Consider the following 25,804-nt stretch of genomic DNA (forward strand, 5'->3'; position numbering starts at 1 on the left):
CAAGGTTACAGTTCAAGTCAAAGGTCAAGGCTACAGTTCAAAGTGAAGGGTCAAGGCCACATTTCAAAGTGAAGTGTCAAGGTTACAGTTCAAAGTCAAAGGTCAAGGTCACATTTCAAAGTCAAAGATCGAGGTCACAGATCAAAGTCACAAGTCAAGGTTACAGTTCAAATCAAAGGTCAAGGTCACAATTAATAATCAAAGGTCAAGGTCACGCTTCAAAGTCAAAGCTCAAGGTAGCAGTTCATAATCACAAGTCAAAGGTCAAGGTCAAGATTTAAAATCGAAGGTCAAGGTCACAATTCAAAGGCAAGGTCAAGGTCACAGTTCAAAGTGTAAGTTCAGGGCACGACATTAGCCCTCTCAGAATTCCTTATCTGATTCTAATCTAACTTACAGATGAACATTGTATATTGATCTGGCGATAAGTGGTGTCATTTTGATAGAGTTTAACCAAATGTCAGAGTCACGGATCAGACTGATAGTCCAGGTGTAGTATTTGGTTATCTCATGAAGGTTTATCTGATCTGAATTAATCTTGGCACATAACATGTGTGTCCAGACTGGAAGAAGGGATCTGATTTTATACCATATGAATCATAGGTCAAGGTCGAGGCCGAATGTTGAATATAGAATCATGCAAGACTCAGATTATATTTCTTCACTGGTTAGGGAGCTTTGATTCAAATCTGTACCACCATTATATGTCTAATTTTAAGCTTTATGGTATCACTGTATTTTGTATTTAGTGAAATCTATGATGGTTTGATACTGACAAGTCCTCAGTCTTTTTTGAAGTGTTCATAAACCTCGTTCTAGAATGTTAAATTCTTCTACACGTTATTATATACTTTCGTTTCCTTGTGAAAACTCTATTGATTATATTAACGGAAAAAATCAACTAATAATACCTTGTCCAAAGAAATTGTACTTCATGGTATTGTACAGTATAGCCAATGATTTATTAGTACTTATAAAAATACATTGACTTAAAAAAGTTCAGTTTTTTATATTTCTTTGGGAGCTTGTTAAACTGCTTCTTTGAGCATTATTTTTCAGGATAAAAAAAAAACCAGGAAGGTTTAGTTAAAATGATTCATTAAATTAAATGAACACTTTAGCCCTTAAAGCTGAAGAATAAAATCCAGTAGTGACTGGCAAAGTGGATGTATGAAATCATATTAGGAAATACACCTGCCAAGCATTGCATTGACTTGAGTACCGATATATGTCAAGGGTTTGGCCGCCCTGTTTTTACCCAGTGACGTGGTAGTCGTTGGATTGACTCGAGCCGATAGGTAACGTGGAGTGCATAAGTGTGAATATTTATGTGTCTGAACTGAAGTTAGAATTTGAGGGATGGAATGGTGAACGAGATTATGACACATTTAATTGGTCAGGTTCTTTATTAGTATACCCTCTGGCATCTATATTCTCTTTCTAAATCCCAAATTATCCAATCCACGGCTAGGAAAAACGATCGAGATGATGATGATAATGTTGATTTTTTTTTTTAACGGCAATCTACACAGAAGTCTCCGATGCACAAGAATTTTGAAACACATTTCTGCTTGTGTCTTTTACCTTTTAGATGTAGCCGGTCTTATTGAGGGCATGAAAGGTGAAAAGAAAGACTTATGTGCCATTTCAGGAAACAGTCTCATAGTTACCCTTCTATCGTCTCGCGGTAGACAACCAAATTGTGGTGCGTAGGTAGGCGGTATGCTGGAGAGAGAGAGAGAGAGAGAGAGAGAGAGAGAGAGAGAGAGAGAGAGAGAGAGAGAGAGAGAGAGAGAGGAGGAGGAGGAGGATGGCGATATATGAAAAACACAAAAAATGAAATTAATGAGTTACACATGGAATGATATAGGTAAAAGAAGCTCGTCCTGTCCACTTTGGTTTCGATCTCGGGTTTCCACATAACAGACCCAGTTATCTACCTATGGTGGCTGTTGTGGCTTCTACTAATCGTGTGTATGAACAATATATCCGTCTTTCTACATACCACTTCAAATATATTCAGCAATGTACCTCCCAGTTTGTTATTTTGATACGCAATGATGTTAAGAGAAAATTTGTATTCAGTGTCATAATCATCATCCCGACCTCTGCCGGACCGTGGAATGCGTGTGTGTGTGTGTGTGAGAGAGAGAGAGAGAGAGAGAGAGAGAGAGAGAGAGAGAGAGAGAGAGAGAGAGAGATACTAAGAAAGAGTGCCAGATAAAAAGGCCAAGTGAAGAGGCGCATGAAATACGAAAAAAAAGGAACCATAGAGATCCATGGTTTCGATCCGTGGGCTCGATAACCACAGCAAGTTATCTACCTGCGTTACCTTTAGTGGCTTCTGTCTATCAACCTGGTCATTTGTCTATATTGTCTTCGTCAGTCCATGTCCTTTCTTACTTCTTTTTAAAATTATTTAGATTACACTCTATCCTCCCAAATGCTCGTCTGTCTATTTATTCATCCTTCTACCCTACAATATAACTGTCTGTGTATTTGTCCTTTCCGAATGCTTCAAGGTCTCTTAATTTATATATGTTGCTTTAACTAAACATTTACCTTAAAATTGCCACTTCTTCCAAACTCTAATACAATATGTCTTCTTACCTACAGTATTTACCCATCTACCTAACTGTCTGTCTACCTTCCTACCTATCGACCCTTGTGTTGCCTTAACCCCTTCAGTACGGTAAGCACTGTAGCACTATATTCATGCTGGCTGCAGGCCATTATATTCACTATTACAAAGTTTTACACAAGTGCTCATTTACATACGCCTTTATTAATACATTCGGTATTCGCCCACTTTCCTATCAGGTATACTAGTGCCGGTAATACCATAAATAAAACAATGATGAAATAATAGCAATAATAATAATAACAGTAATGATAAAACTAATAAATAGAAGAAGAAACTGCTGTTAGTAATTTCAATAAATCACAACATGACAATGTCATCCTTCTTGTGAATGTAACCTCAGTACAAAACAAAAAATGAACTTTGACCTTGACTGCGACCTTGAGTTTTTGGGGGTGTCATTCATGCTTAGTAGCCATGCAGAGTATATGAAGTGGTGGTGAAAGTTGTGGTGATGGTGATGGTGGTAGCTGTAGTGGTGACGATGGTGGCAGTCAATGAGCAATATATCTAGTATCAAAGGTGGTAAGGTGGTGCTGGTAGTAGCTCTGTTGGTGATTGTGATGTTAGCTGCGATTGTGTTAATGTTAGCTGTAATGGTGATGGCGGTGGTAGTATCTGTACTGGTGGTGGTGGTAGTGGTGGTGACAGTTGTGGTGGTGGTAGTGGTGGTGACAGTTGTGGTGGTGGTAGTGGTGGTGACAGTTGTGGTGGTGGTGGTGGTTGTGGTGGTGATAGCTGTGGTGGTGCTGGTGGTGGTGGTAGTGGTGGTGGTGGTGGTAACTGGTTGTGTTGGTAGGTATTTAGAAACGACTCTCAATGAGGAAATGCATTTCTGTCCGAAAGGGTCGCTACGTACTTGTATATACAATTAGTATATACTATAATCCTTGTGTGTGTGTGTGTGTGTGTGTGTGTGTGTGTGTGTGTGTGTGTGTGTGTGTGTGTGTGTGTGTGAAACTGGAAAAAGGATGTCAATGAAACTTGGCAGGATGCTAGCAACTGGATCACATATAGATCAGTTTCAAAATTCATGTCGTGAAATTTTACAACGAGTTGTTTGGCTCTTAACTGTCCCCATTGTTTGCAGGAGCAAACAATCGGGACGCGAAAAAAAGCAAAGCTAAATGTAGATCTAGAAACGACTTCCATTTGCGCATTTGATGAAGTGATGGGCATCCCGACTGAGCAACGAAGTGCTTGCAGGCTACTAAAAGACGTCCTCAAGATAAACTGGTTAATAATACCTTTCATATTAAGATAACACAAGTGTTTTATTATGGTTAACTTAATATGGCATTTATTTCCGTGGATGTAGATACAAAATGTTAGTAAAACATATTCTCATGATGAAGTGGTAAAACAATGATTCCAAGAGCTGAAGGAAACTCATATTTGTCTTAGTATAACCTCGTTGCTATTCCTATAATATATATATTACCATTATTTTGCTGCTACATACTATTTTTCTTGTTATTCTTACAGCCTTCATACGAATGCACTCAACTTCAGGGCAGTTTCTTCTGAGGAGATCATTGAAGTTATATCTAAAGTAACAAAAGGTGAAGGTTTCCCTGAAGTGTAATACAAGCGATTCAGAGTAGCAAGAACAAAATGAAAAATACATATTCTTTGAGAAACGTCCAGCCAGATGAAGACGGTGAAGTCGCTCTCTCTCTCTCTCTCTCTCTCTCTCTCTCTCTCTCCCTACTGATGTGGCCAGACGATTTCAGTAAGAATATTTTCGAGGGGTTTACAAACTTCATGTGCTCTTTCACTAACAGGCAACTCTCCTTAACCGTATGTACTCGTGTGGCAGCAACAAGGATAATATAAAAACATCACAGTAAAAGTGTAAATGCTTTGTGTAAAAACACAGGTAAATGCGTGGGATGTTTGCTGGCCTTCCCTCTCTGTTACTCCCCAGCGACTCTTGGCACTGACTGGACGTGACACAGTTCTTACCTGAAACACTTACCTGAAACACTTACCTGAAAAACTTCCCTGAAACCCTTACCTGAAACACTTACCTGAAACACTTCCCTCTCTGTTACTCACCAGCGAGTCTTCTCGAATGACTGGACAGGACACAGTGCTTACCTGAAACACAGACAATGGCAGTAGATTAGTACAGGACAGAAGTACCCACGTATGCTTAAATGTACTCAGATATACTATCTTACACACACACACACACACACACACACACACACACACACACACACACACACACACACACACACACACACAATCAATCAATCAATCAATCAAATGAACAAACGAACAAACATGCACAGACACATGCCCACACATACATAGATACACCCTACATACACGTATGTTCCCTAACACGACACCCAAATATAGGAACACACACCTTTATGTAGACACGTACACACATTCTTACATGATTATACCTCACACCTCAAAACCAAGAGGCAAATGTTGATTGAACAAAATAGACTTTGTACACCATCATATATCTATTAATGTTTACAGTTCATGTATATTTTGTATACAGTTGTAGTAAGCATGTATATTTATGGTTCCAAGTGGTAAAAGCCTGATTACTTGGCATTTTCGCTATTTTCAGAATTTCATGAAAAAAAAATAATCGTCAATATTTGGAAGTTTCTTCCAATTATCAGTGTTTTATGTTGATTTTTGGTCATTTTTTGCAGACTTTCTCTTGGAAGGGGAGTAAACATTGTGATGGAATCTGTTTGCATATATTAATGTTAACAAAATGTACCTGATGCTATTTTGGTCACACTTAGCATATACTGTGTGTGGGTCAGGAAAGAAGTGATATGATTTGCTGCACATCCATCAAAGGTCAAAGTCACAGTTCAAAGTCAAAGGTCAAGGTCACAATTCAAAGTCAAATGTCAAGGTCACTGATCGTCAAAAGTCACAGTTCAAAGTCAAGTGCCAAGGTCACAGTTGAAAGTCAACGGTCACTGTCAGAGTTCAAAGTGAAAGGTCAAGGTCAAAGTTCAAAGTCAAAGGTCAAGGTCACAGTTCAAAGTCAAAAGTCAAGCTCATTGTTAAAGTCAAAGGTCAAGGTCACAGTTTAAAATCAAAGGTCTATGTCACAGTTCAAAGTCAAAGGTCAAGGACACAAATCAAAGTCAGAGGTCAAGGTCACAGTTCAAAGTGTAAGCTCAGGGCACAACATTAGCTCTCTCTGAATGCTTTATCGGATTCTATTCCAACTTACACATAAACACTGTGTATTGATCTGGCGATAAGTGGTGTCATTTTGACAGAGATTAATCAGATGTCAAAGTCACAGGTCTTGTTCAAATTTCAGGTGTAGTATTTGGTTATCTCATGAAGGATTCTCTGATCTGAATTAATCATGGCACATAACCTGTGTGTCCAGTTGGGAAGAAGGGATTTGATTATTTACCACTCGAATCATAAGTCAAGGTAGAGGCTGAATGTTGAGCATGGTATCATGCTACTCTCAGATTATATTTCTTCACTGGTTAGGGAGCTTTGAATGAAATCTGTACCACCATTTTATGTCGATTTTTAAGCTTCATGGTATCACTGTATTGTTTATGAAATCCATGATAGTTTGATGATGACAAGTCCTCAGTCTTTTTTTTAAGTGTTCATGTTGATCTCGTTTTAGAGTGTTAAATTCTTCTACGCTTTATTATATAGTTTCGTTTCCTTGTGAAAACTTTAATGATTACCTTAAAAAAAAAAAAAATCCACTAGGTTTACCCTGTCCAAAGAATTTGTACTTCATGGTGTTGTTCGGCCATTGATTTATTAATACGTAAATTTACTGTTGTTTTCATATTTCTTTGGGAGCCTGTTAAATTGTTTCTTTAAACATTATTATTAATAGATAAAAAATAAACCAGGTAACGGCAGGTTCAGTTAAAAGAATCTATTGGATTAAATGAACACCTTCAGTCCTTAAAGTTGAAGAATAAAATCCAGTAATGACTGACAAAAGTGGATGTATGAAATAATATTAGGAAATACACCTGCCCAGCACTGCATTAACGGGAGTACCGGTATGTGTCAAGGGTTTGGCCGCCCTATTTTTACCCAGTGACGTGATAGTCGTCGGATTGACTCCAGCCGATAGGTAATGTGAAGTGCGTAAGAATGTATAGTTATGTATATGAAGTCAGCAATTCGGGGGATGGAATGGTGACCGAGAGTATGGAACATTTACCTGGCCAGATTCATTATTCGTTTACCCTCTGGCATCTATATTCTCTCTCTAAATCCCAACGTATCCAATCCTCGACTAGGAATAGCGATCGGGATGATGATAATGCTGATTTTTTAACGGCAATGTACACAGAAGTCTCCGATACACAAGAATTATGAAACACATTTCAGCATGGGTCTTTTACCTTTTAGATGTAGCCGGTCTTATAGAAGGAATGCATGGTGAAAAGAAAGACTTACGTGCCATTTTAGGGAACAGTTTCATATTCCCCTTCTATCGCCTCTTGGTAGAGAAACAAATGGTGGTGTGTAGGTCGGCGGGATACTGGAGATGAGAGAGAGAGAGAGAGAGAGAGGGGGGGGGGATGATGATGATGGCAATATATGAAAAACACGAGGGAAGAAAATAATGAGTTAAACATGGAATGATACAGATAAAAGAAGCTCTTGCCTTCCACACTGGTTTCGATCTCGGGTTCTCACAAAACAGACCCAGTTATCTACCTATGGTGGCTGTTGTGGCTTCTACTAACCGTATGTCAGAACAATATATCGGCCTTTCTACATATCACTTCAAATATGTTTATCACTGTACTTCCCAGTTTGTTATTTGACACGCGCTGAAATATAGGGATAATTTGCATAATGTCATCATCGTCATCACCATCATCTCGGCCTCTTTTCCGGACCATGGAATGTGTGTGTGTGTGTGTGTGTGTGTGTGTGTGTGTGTGTGTGTGTGAGAGAGAGAGAGAGAGAGAGAGAGAGAGAGAGAGAGAGAGAGAGACTTACTAAGAAGGACTGCCAGATAAAAAGACCAATTCAAGAAGTGCATGAAATATGAAAAAAAAGAAACCTTAGTGGCCTCCTTAGTTTCGATCTGTGGTCTCTGTAACCAGATCATGTTATCTACCTACGATGCCTTTAGTGGCTTCTGTCTATCAGCCTGGTCATTCATCTATTTTGTCTTCCTCAGTCCATGTACTTTCTTACTTCTTTTTAAAATTGTTTAGATTACTATCTACCCACCCAAATATTCGCTTGTATCTATTTATTCATCCTTCTAACCTACAATATAATTATCTGTTTATCTATACTTTCCGAATGCTTCCAGGTCTATTAATTTATATATGTTGCTTCAGCTAAACACTTATTTGTCTATCTTTAAATTGCCATTTCTTCCAAATTCTAATATGTCTTCTTATCTCCAATATTTACCCATCTACCTAACTGTCTGTCTACCTTGCTATCTATCTACCCATGTGCTGCCTTAACCCCTTCAGTACGGTAAGCACTGTAGCACTATATTCATGCTGGCTGCAGGCCATTATATTCACTATTACAAAGCTTTACACAAGTGTTTACTTAAATACGACTTTATTAATATATCTGCTATTCGCCTACTTTCCTATCAGGTATACTAGTGCCTGTAATACGATGAGCATAATAATGATGAAAAATAGCAATAAAATGATAAAAGTATTAATAAAAATAATAAATAGAAAACGGAAATTGCCTTTAGCAGTTTCAGTAACTCACCACATAACAATGTCATCTTTCTTGTGAATGTAACCTCAGTACAAAATAAAAAAATGAACTTTGACCTTCGCTGCGACCTTGAGCTTTAGGGAAAGGTGATTCATACCTTGGAGCCATGCACAGTTATATGAAGTGGTGGTGGAAGTGGTGGTGATGGTGGTGGTGGCTGTGGTGGTGACGGTGGTGGTAGTCAGTGAGCAATATATCTAGTATCAAAGGTGGTCAGGTGGTGGTGATAGTAGTGTTAATGTTAGCTGTAATGGTGATGGTGGTGGTAGTGGTTAGAAACGATTCTCAATAGGGAAATGCATTGCTGTCCGAAAGGGCCGCGACGTACTGTACTTGTATATACAATTTGTGTATACTGTAATCCTTGTGTGTGTGTGTGTGTGTGTGTGTGTGTGTGTGTGTGTGTGTGTGTGTAAAACTGGAAAAAGGATTTCGATGAAACTTGGCAGGATGGTTGCAACAGAATCACATATAGGTCAGTTTCACATTCATGTCAAGTGAAATTTATAATGGGTTGTTTGGCCCTTAATTGTCCCGATTGTTTGCAGGAGCAAACAATCGGGACGCAAAACAAAGCACATCTAGATCCATAAACGACTTCCCTTTTATGCATTTGATGAAGTGATGAGCATCCCGATAGAGCAGGGAAGTGCTCGTAGCCTACTAAAAGAACTCAAGATTAATTGGTTGATAATACCTTTCACATTATCATAATAACAGAAGTGTTTTATTATGGGTAATGTTATATTGCATATATTTCTGTAGAGGAAGAAAAAATTGATTAGTAAAACATGATCTCATGATGAAGTGGTTAAACACTGACTAACGAGCTGATGGAAACTGATATTTTTTTTAGTATAATTTTGTTGTCTTTATTATAATATATATTTTACCCATTATTTTGCTGGTACTTATTATTTCTGTGAAATTGTTACAGCCTTCATACAAATGCACTCAGCTTCAGGGCTGTTTCTTGTAGTGAGATTATTGAAGTTATATCTAAAGTAACCAAATGAAAAAGTCTTACTCAAATGAAATGCAAGCCACTAAGGGTAGCAAGAATAAAATGAATGATCTTGCTTTGACCTTTCAAGATCAATCAAGGTCAAAGGTTATGCTGCCAAATGAAAGCCCATATGAGACTTCCTATATCTTAGTAATAGTAAATATCTCCATCTTCAACGAGTGTCGAGTAATAGCCCCCTGAATATCCGTGACCTTGAGTTTCACCTTTCAAGGTCACTTACGGTCAAAGGTCAAGGTACCAATTAAAAACCCAAATGGGATTTTCTATATGTTGATAACAGTAAATATCTATCTTCAACCAGTTTAGAGTTATAGTCCCCTGAATATCCGTTATCTTGAGTTTGACCTTTCAAGGTCAATTACAGTTAAAGGTCAAGGTACCAATTAAAAACCCAGATTGGATTTCCCTTATAGTGATAATAGTAAATATCTTTCTTCAACCAGTTTTGAGTTATAGCCCCCTGAATATCCCTGACCTTGAGTTTGACCTTTCACGGTCATTCAGTGTCAAAAGTCTTGGTGCCACATGAAAGCCCGTATTATGAGTTCCTGTATGCTCCTAATAGTTAATATCTCTATCTTCCATCGTTTTCAAGTTATAGCCCTCTGAAAATCCGTGACCTTGATTTTGACCTTTCAGAATCACTGGATTACATCCAGAATTTAATCGCTTTCTTTGGGGACCAGTGCTCACATATTCTGAAAGTTTCATGTAACTCCATTCAGCCGTTTTTATTTTCGTAATGTTGCTAGCAATCAAGGAAACTAACAAAAACATACAAACAAAAACAAATGAACAAACAAAAACAAACAAACAAACTCAACCAAACACATTACCTCGCTGACTCCGTCCGGACGAGGTAATAAATTGTTCATCACAGTGGCCATTGTTCATCACAGTGGCCAAAGTGTATACAGTAGTTACCTACGTACTGATTTCCCAGGGATCGTTTTGGATGGGTATTATTTCTCTTGTCTCAGCACTCTGGCTCCTATAACTCACCCTTAGCTTAATATAACCATCTGCCGTTTGTTGAAATAAGATAACAGACATATCCCGACCATGAGAGTGTGAAAATTTGGTTCATCCTTCTCCAGACGTTCAATGGTTGCAGTGACTTGTTTGCTTTAGCTTTGTGTTGTAATTCAATACATTTGACCCAGACCAAGAACAAAATGGAGAGGCAAGGTGGGGGAGTATATGAGGGAGGCTGGTGTGTTATGGATAGGGAGGAGAGGTCAACGAGTAATTGCCGGACAGACATAATAGACAGACAAACAGAGAGACAGACAAAGACAGAGATAGAAGAGCAGACAGACAAAAAAGAGACAAAGAACGACAGTCATTGAGGCAGCTATATACATACAGACAGGTAGATAAATATTCAGACAAGCTGGAACATTTTTAAAAATTACCAATTGCAGTCTGGAAATGATAAAAATAAATAATAATCTCCCTTATGGTCGGGACAATTTTATTACCTCATCCAATGAAGTTGAAGGAGGTTATGTATTTACCTATGTTTGTCTGTTTGCTTGTTTGTCCACACGATATTTCCAGAATTTATCAATTGATTTCAATGACATTTTGTGGAAGGGTGTGCCACAGGACAAGAAAGAACTGAATAAATATTTGGGCGGATCCGGATCCGGTTCCGGATCCTGGGATGGCATTAACGAAGGTATGCGTTCTCTGGGTGCTTTCTAGTTATTTCACTGTAGTTAACACTGTGCCACTTAATTTAACGATGAAAGAGACGTAAAATTTGGACAGCTTGAACTGTATCACCATTAACACTCTCATGATGGAAATATCTTTCGTATTGCCACCCAGGGAACGTCACACGATTCCATTCAGCTTAAGCTGCCATACGACACTTAGAAGTTAATACAATTATACATGTAAATGGTTAGTACAAAAAAATTCCAACACACCTAATGATATGGAAACCTGGTTCTCAGTAACACATCAGGTTTCTTACCCAGTCATCTGTGAGGGTTATGTTGAAGTCAAGATATGAAACTGATATATTTATCAACTATGTCAGTATGGTATCTTATTTCATTCTTGCATCCGCCATATCGCTTTATTTATCTATGTAAATACGTCTTTAAATGAAGATGACAATATTCTTGAAGAAGCCTGACATACACTCCCGGTCAATTATTCCTTTACACTTAAGGGTCTCGGGGAAAAGGAAACAAAGGAAGAAACTGAACACAGTTGACCAAGTATTGCATGAAATATGAAAAGTAAGCCAAGGCGGTATCTGTGGTTTACATCCCAGGCCTCACTAACCACACACTGATATCTTGCCGTGTTGGCTGTTGTGGCTTATGTCTAACTCTGTGTGTATCTGTCTCCTGTTCTCTCTTTATAGATGTACGTGTACCTGTAAGTCTCTTGTGTTCATTCATCTGTCTATCTATCTATCTATCCATATATCTACCAGTCAGTTACCTATCCATACCACTTAATCTACAGTACCTTATTCATAGACCTGCGTATTCATTTATATGTAGAGTAATTATCTATCCACCTATTTAAAGCGGTACTATCAGGCACTTAGGGGTTGTGGCAGCAATAACACTCTGGATATACAATCACAAAAATATCGACCATCTTACCGCAAGTATCATTCTGAAACACGGACGAAGAATTGTGATAGATGGGGCACCCTGTAAGTGCAAATATCGTCCTTAGTAATTATTACGACTCGTATTAGCATAAATTGTCACTTATTAGTTGGTATCCTTTTTTGAGGCAGTATGTTAATAAATTTATGTGTGTCTGCAAAACTCGCTAATTTTCACAGCTATCAATCCTCAGGTGTGAGATACTTTCATGGTTGACTATACAATATGGGTCAGCAGCGAATAAGAGGGAGGTTGGTGTGTTGTGGTGGCAGGGGTTCTAACTGACTACGCACACACACAAACAGTGATAGTGTTTTTTTTTTGTTTTTTTTTGTCTGGATCATCCTTAATATTAAATGGAATTATAATATATAGATGAATACGGTGATATACAGTATACTGACTGAGACAGCTGAATAGATACAGGCCGCTGACAGACCGGCAGAAAGATACATGGACAAACAGATAAATAGACAGACGGATATAGATACAGTAGATACGTAACTGATCAATCAATCAAGAAGGGGCAAACGCCGCGGGGGGCATGGCCTCGCTCACCCTCCGACTCCACCCACGAGGGTCCCTCTGTGCAACCCTCCAATCAGCGACTCTTCCCCCTTTACGTATTTCCCGACAGGAGTGATCGACCTGCTCTAGCCATGAGTTACGTGGCCCTTTGAGCAGGGTCAGCCTCAGGAAAGGGGGGCACGTTCCCATATACCTGAAGTTGGAGTTGACGTAATATGTGGGTAATGGGCCTCGATTCATTCCCATGGAGTGGTCGCTCGTTACGCATGCGGCTGTGCCAGCAATATTGCATGATCCTGCAAAGGCATTTAGTACCAAAGGAGTCAATTCGCCACTTCAAATCACTGTTTAGTGTCCATGTCTCACAACCATGAAGTAAGACGGAGCACCAGAGCCCTGAAGATGCGAATTTTCGTCCGTCTACACAAATAACGACAGTGCCAAACACCTGAACTGCGTGAATCCATAACACCTTAGGCCAGACCAATGCGACGAGAGATCTCACTGTCTGATCTACCGTTGTTATGGACCACACTACCAAGATAAGTGAATCTTTTCAAGACTTCTATTTCCTCACCACATGCTTCGACAGACTGAACTGCTTCATCCAACTATCCACCAAATACTTGGACCTTGGTCTTGGCCCAAGAGACCTTTAATTCCAAAGGCTTTGCGTTCTCGTGAAATTCCTCGAGGGCATTCAGTAGTATCTCCAGCGACTCCGCTAGGATAACTGCATCATCAGCAAAATCAAGGTTGGTTATCCTGAAATTGCTAACTGATACCCCACAGTGACCGACTTACAACCTAGTCCAGTGCCTAATCCATACATGTGTTGAAAAGTGTGTGGGGAAGGACACATCCCTGTCTTACACCAGAACTTACTGGGAAAAAGTCGAACGCCCCCCTCCCCCCCCCACACACTTAACAGCACTCTCAGTGTTGGAGTACAAGCCAGCAATCAGTCTGATTATCTCTGTCGGGAACCCTCGGAGTTGCAGGAGTTCCCATTTCCTGAATCAAAACACCTTCTTGAAATCCACAAAGGCTGCTAGCAGGCGCTACTGAAACTCAAGACGGCGTTCCGCAAGAACTCGAAGAGCTAGGATACGGTCAACAGTAGACTTCTTGGACATGAATCCGGATAACTCAGGCCTTTGAAATGGGCACAGATATGCATTAGGAGAATGTGCATAAGAACTTTGCCTGGAACACTGAGCACTGTAATACCCAGGTAATTACTAGTCACTCTGGGCTCCTTTTCCTCTGTAGATAGGGGTGTATAAACCTTTTATCTCGTCAGGAGGAATGATACCAGTCTGCCAAATGGCTTCTATGACTGCATGTAACCCCCTGGCTTCGCCCCAGGTCTGATCAATTCTGCTGGGATGTCACAAACACCAGCTGCTCTATTGCTTATCGACCTAGCGACTGCATTCTTTATTTCATCTGGAGAAGCCAAGGCTTCGTCAGTTGGTGGGACAGCAGTCAGTGGTTGTACACAAGCCGACAGGCATGTTAAGATGAAAAAAGTATTTTTATATAGGTAGGTAGGTTGTTAGGCGGATGGAGAGAGAGAGAGAGAGAGAGAGAGAGAGAGAGAGAGTGAGTGACTAAATAAATCCTTAAAATCAGTAATGCAGCACTACAGCAAAACACAAGTCGAAATAAAGGGCATAAAATTAGAAAAAGAAGCCTAGCGCCAAGTCCTGGTTTGGCTGCCGGGCTTCACTAACCCAACCCAGTTACCTACCTGTGTTGGCTGTACTGGCTTCTGTCACTCCTATGTACTGTACACAGTGTCTGACTACTCGTAAGGATATCTCTCACGTCTGTATCTAACTTTTTGTCAACGTGTCTATATATGTATAACTACTTCAATATTTCATTTATTTAATCTCTTACCTGTCATCGTTTGATGCGCTTTCTCTCTCTCTCTCTCTCTCTCTCTCTCTCTCCGCATACCAACCTACCTGCCTACATAACTATGCTCTTTTCATCTTAACATGCCCGAGATATTCATCTTTCTGTAGGGAATTTCACGAGGCTTGATGGAAAAACAAAAATCTGTCCACAGGCTCATCATCCTTTTCACAACACTTCCTTGTGACTAGGTATATATTCTGGTGTTAATGTTCTGTTATACTCAGGAATCGCGAAGATGATGTAATTTTAGAGGAACTAAGAAAAAAAAGCTCTCAATCCATCTCTTTACCTGTCTCTCTCAATCAGTCTCTCTATTTATCTACAACACCTTTTTATGCCATCCAAAGTGGCCACATCCTAACTATTGCATGCCTAAGTAAAGCCTTGGTAAACTGATAGGAATAATTAAGTGTTTCAAGATGAAAACAACTGCAGTGTTTGGTTCCAGGTAACGCAAGACAATTATATTCATCTGAGAGTGAGCCACAGGACTCGGAGAGTGTTAATTATGTCACCATTAACTCTGCTAATGTTAGCTTAACGATACTATTTTATTACACCTGACGGCACACCATTTCATTCATCTGAGAAGGAGTCATTGCACCCTGAGAGTGTTAATAAGATATCAATTCACTAAGCCAATAATTCAGTAATGAAAGTATTTGTGAACATTGAACCTCTTTTGACTCTGAAACCTGAATAAAATCGTGTGGTGTTACCTGGAATAATATGCTAGAGTTTTGCCGAGCATTAACCAGGTTAATTGTACCAGTATTGACACTCAGGCTCCTATGACTCACTCACATTCATATAAACTCATCCGCCTTGATCTGCAGTGCAAAAAGAACACTGTCGCCGACTATGAGAGGGTTAATGATTTCATTATTAATACATCAGATTGGTATGATTCACTCTAAGATAAATGCAACAATGCATCGTTACCTGCAACACTAGAAATGCCCCACCATGACAGGGTTAATGGTGCCACTATTTACAAACTCAGCCTCCAGTACTTACTACCCTCTCTAGGGAATAGAAGTTGTTGCCTTTCGTAAAAAATGAGCTCCCGGCAAACTGAAGGTTTATTGTACCAGGAAATTTACACACACACACACACACACACACACACACACACACACACACACACACACACACACACACACACATACACTCACACACACACACACACACACACACACACACACACACACACACACACACACACACACACACACACATACACACACACACACACACACACACACACACATACACTCAAACACACACATACACTCACACACACTCTCTCTCTCTCTCTCTCTCTCTCTCTCAGGTAAGTTAATCATACAGAATTAGTGTAAATAGGTGTGGGCGCTCACCATCCACTCACTTGATGTAGTGCTGCTCTCAGGTGTCCGCCCTTTCTTCTCCATCCTTCTTTCCATCCATCCTCTTCTGTCTTTTTTTCCTTCATTCTTTCCTCTTTCTTCTGCCTACGGGTGACTTTACACTCCCTCTTTTGCCTTTCTTTCCTTCATTCTTTCCTCTTCCTTCTGCCTGTGGGTGACTCTACACTGAGTGACAAGCCAAATGGTTTCCTGTACACCAGGAAACCATTTGCTACGCTGGGTGATAACCATATAACCAAATTTTGGTGCCTGGTGGTTTAGTTTGTAATAACGGTGCTCCAATCGGATTGAGCCGGTGAAGGTTGATATCCAAGGGGTGATTCGGGTTTATTGCTCATGTAATGCCACTCAGGGATGAGTGAGGCTGGTCACTCTCATCTTAAATGCCAGGACCAACTTGCTTAGCCCCGGGCTCCTACGCTCCTCATGGGGCAACATAGGTTTGGATGATGGATGGATGTATATATATATATATATATATATATATATATATATATATATATATATATATATATATATATGTGTGTGTGTGTGTGTGTGTGTGTGTGTATACAGAGAGAGAGAGAGAGAGAGAGAGAGAGAATATTATTCAGGAATGGAGTTCGCTATCTGGTTCTCAGTCACAGTTGTGGTTCTTGTGTCCCTCATTACGATGACACAAATAATTTTATTGTTGGTGCTGCCAGAGGATTTTATTCAAGGGTTTCATTGTAGTGTAGTAGTGAAGGAGTTGATAGAGGTCGTATGTAACTCGTCCAGCTGGAAATGTCTCTCCTCAGCTGAATAAGATCATGTGGGAGTAGCAGGAATAATTGAGGCATTAGGTCATCGTAGTGAAGGGGATATTGTCATTGAAGTTTTGTGTGTACTCCAAGTCAACACACAGTATTCGGCTTCGAATAATTCACCCAGTCATCAGAAACAAGTGCTAAGAATTAGTCTCTAATAATAACACATGTAATGATTATTCATTATCATAATTCTACTTCACTGAGAGAGAGAGAGAGAGAGAGAGAGAGAGAGAGAGAGAGAGAGAGAGAGAGAGAGAATAAAATATGAAACACTACGGAACAAAATAACTGTACCTGTGAGCGTTTGATATACAGTATATAGCAAAATGAAGCACTGAGTATTGAATTGGTTTCGATCCCAAGTCTTCACTAACGAGATGCACTTGCCTACCAGTGTTGGCTGTTACGGCTTCTATCTCCCATATGTGAAGACCAGCAGGGGTACCCTATGTTGCCCGGCCCAAAATGGCGAACACTAATCCTACTAGTTCTAGATCAATATATCTTTCTACTCCAGAAAGACCATGTACCTCTTATGTCTTTGAAGAGCGACTACAAGAGGTCCAGGAACTTTCTATTGTAGCTTTCGCAGACTAACGCACAGTATTTGTGCGCACTTGTTTACTGTTACCGGTGACCTCAAATGACCTCCAACTGGTAACCTCAAATGGCCTCGGAAGTCAACCTCTCATAGCGAGTGTCTGAACTGGAGATCATGCGAGTCTCCATGCCAAAAGTTGGGCTGCACGAGTACCTGGCGTTGCCCGGGCAAAAACAGAACACTACCGGTGACCTCAAATTACCCAAATCTGAATTTTGACACCCCCGGAACCATCCTTGGGTCACCGTGATTTAGAATGTATATGGATCTGAGGGCCTCTGACCCTTGGTTTGGGCATGACTGAATAACAAACATGCAAGGCGACTCATTTATTTATACAGATAATCTGTCTTGGTGTGTGCACATTTCTTTCCATCTGTCTGTATTTCACTTCAAGTAATTCATGAATCTCCTTGTCTGTTTTTTTTAGTTGAACACTTCCTTGTTCTTTCTGTTTCTTAATCTACCTTCTTATCAATTTATCTTTTATTTTTAATGGCATGTTTGTCTATTTAAAAATTTTTGGTGGGCTACACCACCATTCTTAGAGTGCTTATATTCAGCATATTTCTACACATATTTGTCCATCCATCTGTCCATTTATCCATGCATCCATCTATCTACAGTATCTTTTATTTCACCCAGGGTGTCCACAGCATAACTATTCCATCCGTGTGTATAGCCGTGGGAAACTGATACGATTAATTACCTACTTCATGAGCAGAACAACCGTAGTACTTAACTCAAGGGAATGCCAAACCATTTATGTCAGGTAAAAATAAGTCACAAGAGACTGAGTGTTAAAAGTAAACGTGATAATTATCGATTATTGGACAAAGAAAATGGAAGCATGGAACAGTAACGAAAGACTGAATATATAAGGGAACTGTGTGTGTGTGTGTTTGTGTGTGTGTGTGTGTGTGTGTGAGAGAGAGAGAGAGAGAGAGAGAGAGAGAGAGAGAGAGTACAAATAGCAGGAGGGTTATTGTCCCATGACGAGGTAATCTGTTGGGAATGCATCCCATTCTACTACTATCCATTTCAGAGGCGGAGTTGCGCTGTTTATCGCAAATATCTCCTAAACGAATCGTTGGATCAGTATGGTATTTCAACACACTACTTTTGACATCCGGGCCTAATTTATGACCCTTAAACCATATTGCTATTTATGTTATGTGAGGAGTTTACTCGTGAAAAATAACAGAAAGTCGACTAGTCATGTTGACGCATTCGAAGGAAAGTGTTGCCCCCCCAACACCCTCCCAAACTATTCCTTAACAACCCCTACTTCTCCCCCTTCTCGTCCTCGTTATCCCTCCTATTCTCCCCGAGCTCCTCGCCTCCTTCATCACTCTTGTGTCCCTCCCTCATTATCCCAGCACTGTATTATAATGTAAGAATGTTATGTAGTTGTAGACGTATTGATATGATTATTTGCAATGGATGCAAGTCGTATTTCGCATAGAAAGTACTGTACATCAGGATGATTACGTACATGTAATAGAAGCTATGCCTATATGTTTGCAGTGTTTATGGCCAACCATTGAAATTCACGAACTACAAATTGTATCACTTGTTGCCTGAACCTTCTCGGAGAAGTTACTATTATTACAATACTGTGTATTCATCCAAAAATGTGATGGGGGAAGTGATACGGGAGACTGAGGATATTCAATGAAAGCATAAATTGCATATTAAAAATCAAAGATGAACAAATAAAGCAACCATGAACGATTTTATTTGGTTGCCCAAAACCAAAACTGACTTCATATTTTTGGTAACCGTAGATACATCGGTAATGATACGGCCATAACAACGTAATTAGCCAATGATTTTATGGTCGTTTGACCCACTCTGGTTTTCATGGCCACACACAACAGTAGGTAAGTGTGTTAAATAATACTACTAATGTATGATAAGTATATACATACTGTCATATTCAAATATTATGTATGCAATTAGAATGAAAAAAGAAAACGGAAGTGCAAAGATGGGAGAGGGATGGTGTGACTGGGAGTGAAGGGGGAAACGGGGAGGGGGTGAACGCGATATTGGGGGGTACGGAAGGAATGGTCAGAGGGTTGTTCAGGGTGTTAGTGGAGGAGCTACCCCACACAGTCGCACTCGTCCGATTTTTTATAACACCTTAGATTTGATGACTGGATTAGGCTTCATATCCTTCAGTAAACTCCTAATGTAACATATGTTGCAGTATGGTTTCAGGGTCATAAATTAGGCCCGGATGTCAAAAGTACTGTGTTGAAATATCATACTGATCCAACGATTCGCTTAGGAGATATTTGCGAAAAACAGCGCAACTCCGCCTCTGAAATGGATAGTAGGCTCTAACCAACGTGTAAGAGAAAAGGCCAGGAAGGCGGTCCCCCACCCACCCAGCATCCGGTTAATCCCTCAGGAAAAGTAAAAAGAAAAGATGCTTGTTTGAAAGAACAAGCTCTATAATTTTATAGGGGAGGTGCAGTAGAAGGGGAACAACTATGCACTGTCCAGTCTTTATTCTACAGATCTGTAAGAGAAAGAGCGTACAGAATCGCTGAATGTTATCTTTATTTAGCAAACGTCTCACTGTCGTCAATATACACTTCAACCTTGAAAGAAACAACACTAAGTTAGTTATAGCCTATACCATCAAAATCTTCTAGTCCACTTTTAAAGGTATCAATAATTTTTATTGTTGTTGCTCTTAGCCTATTCCATTGTCCCAGTATGCGAATATTAAAGCAATTTCCCTATATATTAGTGTTGAATTTCATGTTTTTGAGTTTCATTTCTCTTTTTCTATCCCAAATATCACCTGTCTTTTCAATAGTTTATTATATTTAACATCACCAGATATGTTTAGAATTATAAATACTTTGCATTAGACCTCGTCTGAATCGTCGCTTGTTTAGATAAAATATACTTGTTTAGTCACTCATCGATGGGTATACTTAGCAGTAATAGAATATTTTTTTTATGACTGTGTTGCTCTTTCGAGCCTGTCTTCGTCCACACTTCAGGAACATAATATTACTGCACGCTGCTTGTCACTGTTAACCAGTCACCAGTCTTTGATATAGTATTACTACACACTTTTTGCTATTGTTAAGCAGTCACTAATCTATAACATAATATTACTGCGCGCTGCTTGCCACTGTTAACCAACCATCAATCTATAATACTGAATTACTGCACCCTGCTTGCTTTTTTTAACCAACCACCAATCTATAACGTAGTATTACTGCACGCTGCCTGCTATTGTTAACCAGGGACCATTGCTGCACAAAATATTCCAGATGTGATCTAAGCAATGGCGTGTAAAGTTATGAAATTACATTGGCGCTAAGTTTCTTTCAATGAAGATAAACATTTTATCATTTATGAAGGAAAGTAGGAACTAAAGACCAGGAGCCCGCAAACCGTTCCTTCCAAGAAAAAAACAAAAACAATACAAGAGAGCCAAATTCAAGATCCGTTCAGTTCGAGATGCCTGGACTTACTGCGTTTGAAAAACTGGAGATCATAGGGAGTAGGAAATACAGCCAGGAGACAGTTTCAGAGTTGACCTGTTGCATAAATGAAGGACTGGGAGTATATAACTATTAATTCTTGCATTAGAGAGTTGGACAGAAAGGAGATGAGAGTTTACTACTAGACGGGTGCTACGCGCCCGTCGTAGAGGTGGAGGGATGCAAGCACACAGTTCGGCAGAGCAGTGACCATTGATGTAGCGATAGAGAAGAGATAAAGAGGCAACAGTGCGGCGAAGAGACAGCGGTTGAAGGGAGCCAGTAAGAGGAGGAAAGTTAATGAGACGAAAAGCCTTTGACTCCATCCTATTGAGAAGAGCTGAATGTGGGGAGCCTCCCCACACATGAGAGTTGTACTCTACACAGGGGCGAATAAAACCCAAGTATGACGTCAACAACTGTGTATAGGTAAAGAAGGTACGGAGTCAGCTTAGCAAACCTAATCTTTTGGGAGCAGATTTTACAAGAGATGCAATATGATCTTTCCAAGATAGGTCCCGAGTGAACGAAACCCCAAACATGTTCAAGGATGATGCAGGATTAAGCTGAATATTGTTAAACATTAGTGGGTACTCTTGTGGATGATTGAGTCTGGTTCATAGATGAAGAAATGAGTTTTTATGCATTAAAAACAACAAGATTATTTTTACCCCAGTCAGAGATACGAGCCAAGTCAGACATTAGGTGTGCCATAGCCTCATCCCTTGTTTGTTGAAGTAACTGCTGAGATGGACGTTGCTGGAACCAAATGGAAAGGTGAAGGGTGGAATCATCAGCGTACGAGTGGATAGTATATATAAATGACATAGACAGGAACATTGGAAATGGAAGCTATCTAAATATGTTTACGGATAATGCAAAAATACAAAGGAAAATTACTAACAGATTCTTGTAAAGAGCTGCAAGAGGAATTAAATAAGCCTCATTAATGGAACAATAAATAGCAAATGGAATTTAATGTGGACAAGTGTCATGTATTAAGTCTGGTAATAGTAAGAAAAGACCAAATTGGGATTATAAGTTAGGAAGATCAACCTACACATATCAGAAAGGAAGAAGGACCTAGGAGTGATTATCAATAACAGACCATCTCCAGCTGACCACAACAGTGAGAAGGTACGTAACATGTATATATTGCTTGCTAATATGAGAACAGCATTCACATACAGTATATAAACGGAGACATGCTGAGAAAGATAAGAACATCATTCATCAGACCAACCCTGCAGTATGCATCAGTAGTCTGGATTCCTCATCTCAACAAAGTACAAAGGGCAGCTACAAGATGGGTAACAAGCTTAATGGATATGAGCTACAAAGAAAGACTAGAAAAACTGAATCTACCAACACTACAGGATAGAAGGAAAAGAGGAGACTTGATTTTGCTATATAAATGCATCTCGCGGAAAGAGAAAATAGGCATCAATGAATATGTAACCTATGGGGAAGCATCAGCAAGAGGACACTGCAAAAAAAACTACATAAAAAGAGAGACGATGAAGATGTAAAGAAATTCAGTTTCCGAAATAGGGCAATTGATCAGTGGAATGCACTACCGAATGAAATAGTATGTGCCAAAACTATTCATAAATTTAAGGATATGTATGATATGAAGGGTTTAATACACAGGACAGTACGAGCTTGACTCATTCCTGTAAAGATACAATTAGGTAAGAACACACACACACACACACACACACACACACACACACACACACACACACACACACACACACACACACACACACACACACAATATATTTCACTCAACAAGTATTGAGGCTAAATTCAAATTATTGTTAATTTCACGTTGTTAACCTTATATATTTTTTTCATTAATTGTAGTTGATTTGGGGGCCCCCTCAGAAAGCTTGGGGGGGGGAGCGCCCCTCGCTGCCCCCTCCCAATGACGCCCCTGGAGGTCAAGTATGTTGGAGCTCACTCCAAGGCGGTCAGGGATACTAGTAGGGTGCTGTACAAACTGCTCTAGGTCATTAAGGTTAAACAAAATGTTGGCTTGTTCACCAGGTGGATCAGTGAAAGGAGAGGAGAGCCAAAGGTGGTGGATAACATTGAAGTCTCCTAGGATGGAGATTTCAGAGAAAGGAGAAATGGATAGAATGTGTACCATCGTAGAAGTAAGATAGTCGAAGAATTTTTCATAGTCAGTAGAATTAGGAGATAAGTTAACAGCGCAGATATATTTAGTCAGAGAATAACAGGAAAGCCAAAGCCAGAGAGTAGAGAATTCAAAAGAATCAAGTTCAGGAACAGAGAGGAAGAGAAGTCGATGCGTACATATACACAACAGCCACCTTTGGCTTTGAAATGAGTATAGAGAAAGTAGGAGGAAACAGAAAAGGGTTCGCTGTCAGCTGCCTCAGACAGCTGAGTCTCTGTCAGGAAGAGAAGGTGAGGTTTAAAGGAGGAAAGGTGGTGTTCGATAGAAAGTTAGAGGAAAGGCCGCGAATGTTGCAGAAATAAGAAGTGAGTCAGACTGGTTTCAAGCATCTCTCTGAGTCGTCACCGGGAGAGAGGCGGATGGTTAGGGCATTTATGCCCCACCCCCCGGGGGGACTCCGAGGCCTGATTGAATAACGCCATTTTTCTTTTCTGATTTTGAAAAGGAAGTGTAGTGTGTACTGAGCATGTAGTTTGGTGTTGACAGTTAGAGAAACTTGTATTGGAGAGCATGCTGGCCTTCACTGAAACACTGAAAAACTTCAGCAAAAGGGGGTGGTCAGGAACTAGTCCCGAGGGCTGATGAAACGGGAGTTCCAGCTCTTCCTGTCTTCAGCTTTCCATCCGCCTTGGGAGTACTGCCCTGCTCGACTGGTGCTTTGTTACTGGCTACTATGCACTGTTTGGAGTTTTTGAGGTCGTTACTGATAATAACTCCTAAATCTTTCTCGTCTTTTACTTCAGCCAGTCGGATTATGAACACGTGATATTCATATTTAATGTTTTTGTCGCCGAAGTTCATTACCTTACATTGTCAACATTAAATTCATCAGTCATTTTTTACTCCAGTTTATTAATTTGTACGGGTGTTTTTCTAAAAGTTCACAGTCAGCTTTCATAATTACTTTAACTCCAATTTAATATCATCTAAAAATTTCCCTAGCATTGAAACGAGTCCGTTTTCTAGATATTTTAATATAAAGTGAAAAGAACCGACCCTAGATCTGACTCAGAGGAACTCTGCTTGTTAGTTCTAGCCAATCTGATGACTCGTCATATATTACTTCAGTTTGCTTGCCATTGTTAACCAATCACCAATCCATAGCATTAAGGCACGCTGCTTGTCACTGTTAACCAGTCACCAGTCTATAACATAGTATTACTGCACTTTGCTTGCTATTGTTAACCAACCACTAATCTATAACACAGTATTACTGCACGTTGCTTGCGACTGTTAACCAGTCACCAGTCTATAACATAGTATTACTGCACGCTGCTTGCTATTGTTAACCAACCACCAATGTATAACATAGTATTACTGCACGTTGCTTGTCATTGTTAACTAGTTTTCAGTCTATAACATAGTATTTGTTGCACGCTGCTTCCCATTGTTAACCAGTCACCAGTCAATATCATTGTATTACAGCACGCTGCTTCCTCTTGTTAACCAGTCATCAGTCAATATCACTGTATTACTGCACACTGCTTCCTATTGTTAACCAACCACCAATCTATAACATAATATTACAGCACGCTGCATGCCATGTAGACATTAATGTTATAACACGGTATTTACCTACAGGTAGCAATATCTAAGACAGGTAGATATGTCTAAAGTTCTTCCCCCCTGGCCAGGCACAAGTATTCCAAACAGGATTGGTGATGGAAGATACCGTTCACGCGTCGGAAGTGTCCACACACACACACACACACACACACACACACACACACACACACACACACACACACACACACACACACACGCACGCACGCACGCGCGCGCGCGCGCGCTTACGCCCATACACTGCAGCCGGAAGCCAGAAAGGAATGTAAGTCCGAAATCAAAGGTAGGATAGAGATTGACAGACAGCGATAGAGCCAGAGATGGGCAGGAAAAAAGGAGAGAGATCCCCAGACAGCGATCGGAGTGAGAGATACAAAGTAAAGTAGGAGGACCCCAGCTAACATAAACTGTTCCTGAGAATACAAACGAGTCACGCCAAGTTCTTTAACTTTCTCAGTCAAACAAATGTCTCACAAATAAACTCCAACGACCCCAATCAGCCTGCTTCATCACCCAACTTCAATAATGGCCAACAGTACACTGATATCTCCTGCAAAGCCAACCTGGGTCTCTTCAATCAACCAAACAAGATAAAACATATTTCTCCATAACAAAAGGTAAAGGTCACATAATCCTGACATCCGATGTCCTTTGACAGCCATTTTTAACCAACCACCAATCTATGAACATAGTATTACTGCACGCCGCTTGCTATTTGTGAACCAATCACTAATCCATGAACATAATTTGATAGAGAGCCCTGGGCTTTTAGTTTTCTAGTAGACTTTGATGAGTAACTTTATCAAACGCTTATTGGAAATCAAGGTATATGGAATCCGTCCGTAATTTTTGGCTCCTGGTATCGTATATGTTTTTTTTAAAAATTCAAGTAAATATGTAGGTCATGATCTATTAATACAGTACCTATGACAGTTATCTGTAATAATATTATGCTTATAATGGAATTAATAAACAAGTAACTAAAAAAACAAACAAGAAGCCTCGGACAAGGACTGACCAAGCGATGACGACCCAGGACCGGACAAAGGACTTGGTAATGAGTACATGGAATGTAAGAGGAGCGAATGATGAGGTGAAAGAGAGAGAGATTGTCCAGGTGCTTGAGGGTGTGAAAGTGGATGTATGTGGAATAACTGAAACAAAATGAAGAGGAGAAAGTGTGAGAGAATGGGAGTATGGATGGGGTATATATGCAGGAGTAGGT

Source organism: Coenobita brevimanus, chromosome 84, assembly GCF_032717465.1.
Source record: "Coenobita brevimanus isolate Jiangsu-jjx chromosome 84, ASM3271746v2, whole genome shotgun sequence".
NCBI classification, from domain to species: domain Eukaryota; kingdom Metazoa; phylum Arthropoda; class Malacostraca; order Decapoda; family Coenobitidae; genus Coenobita; species Coenobita brevimanus.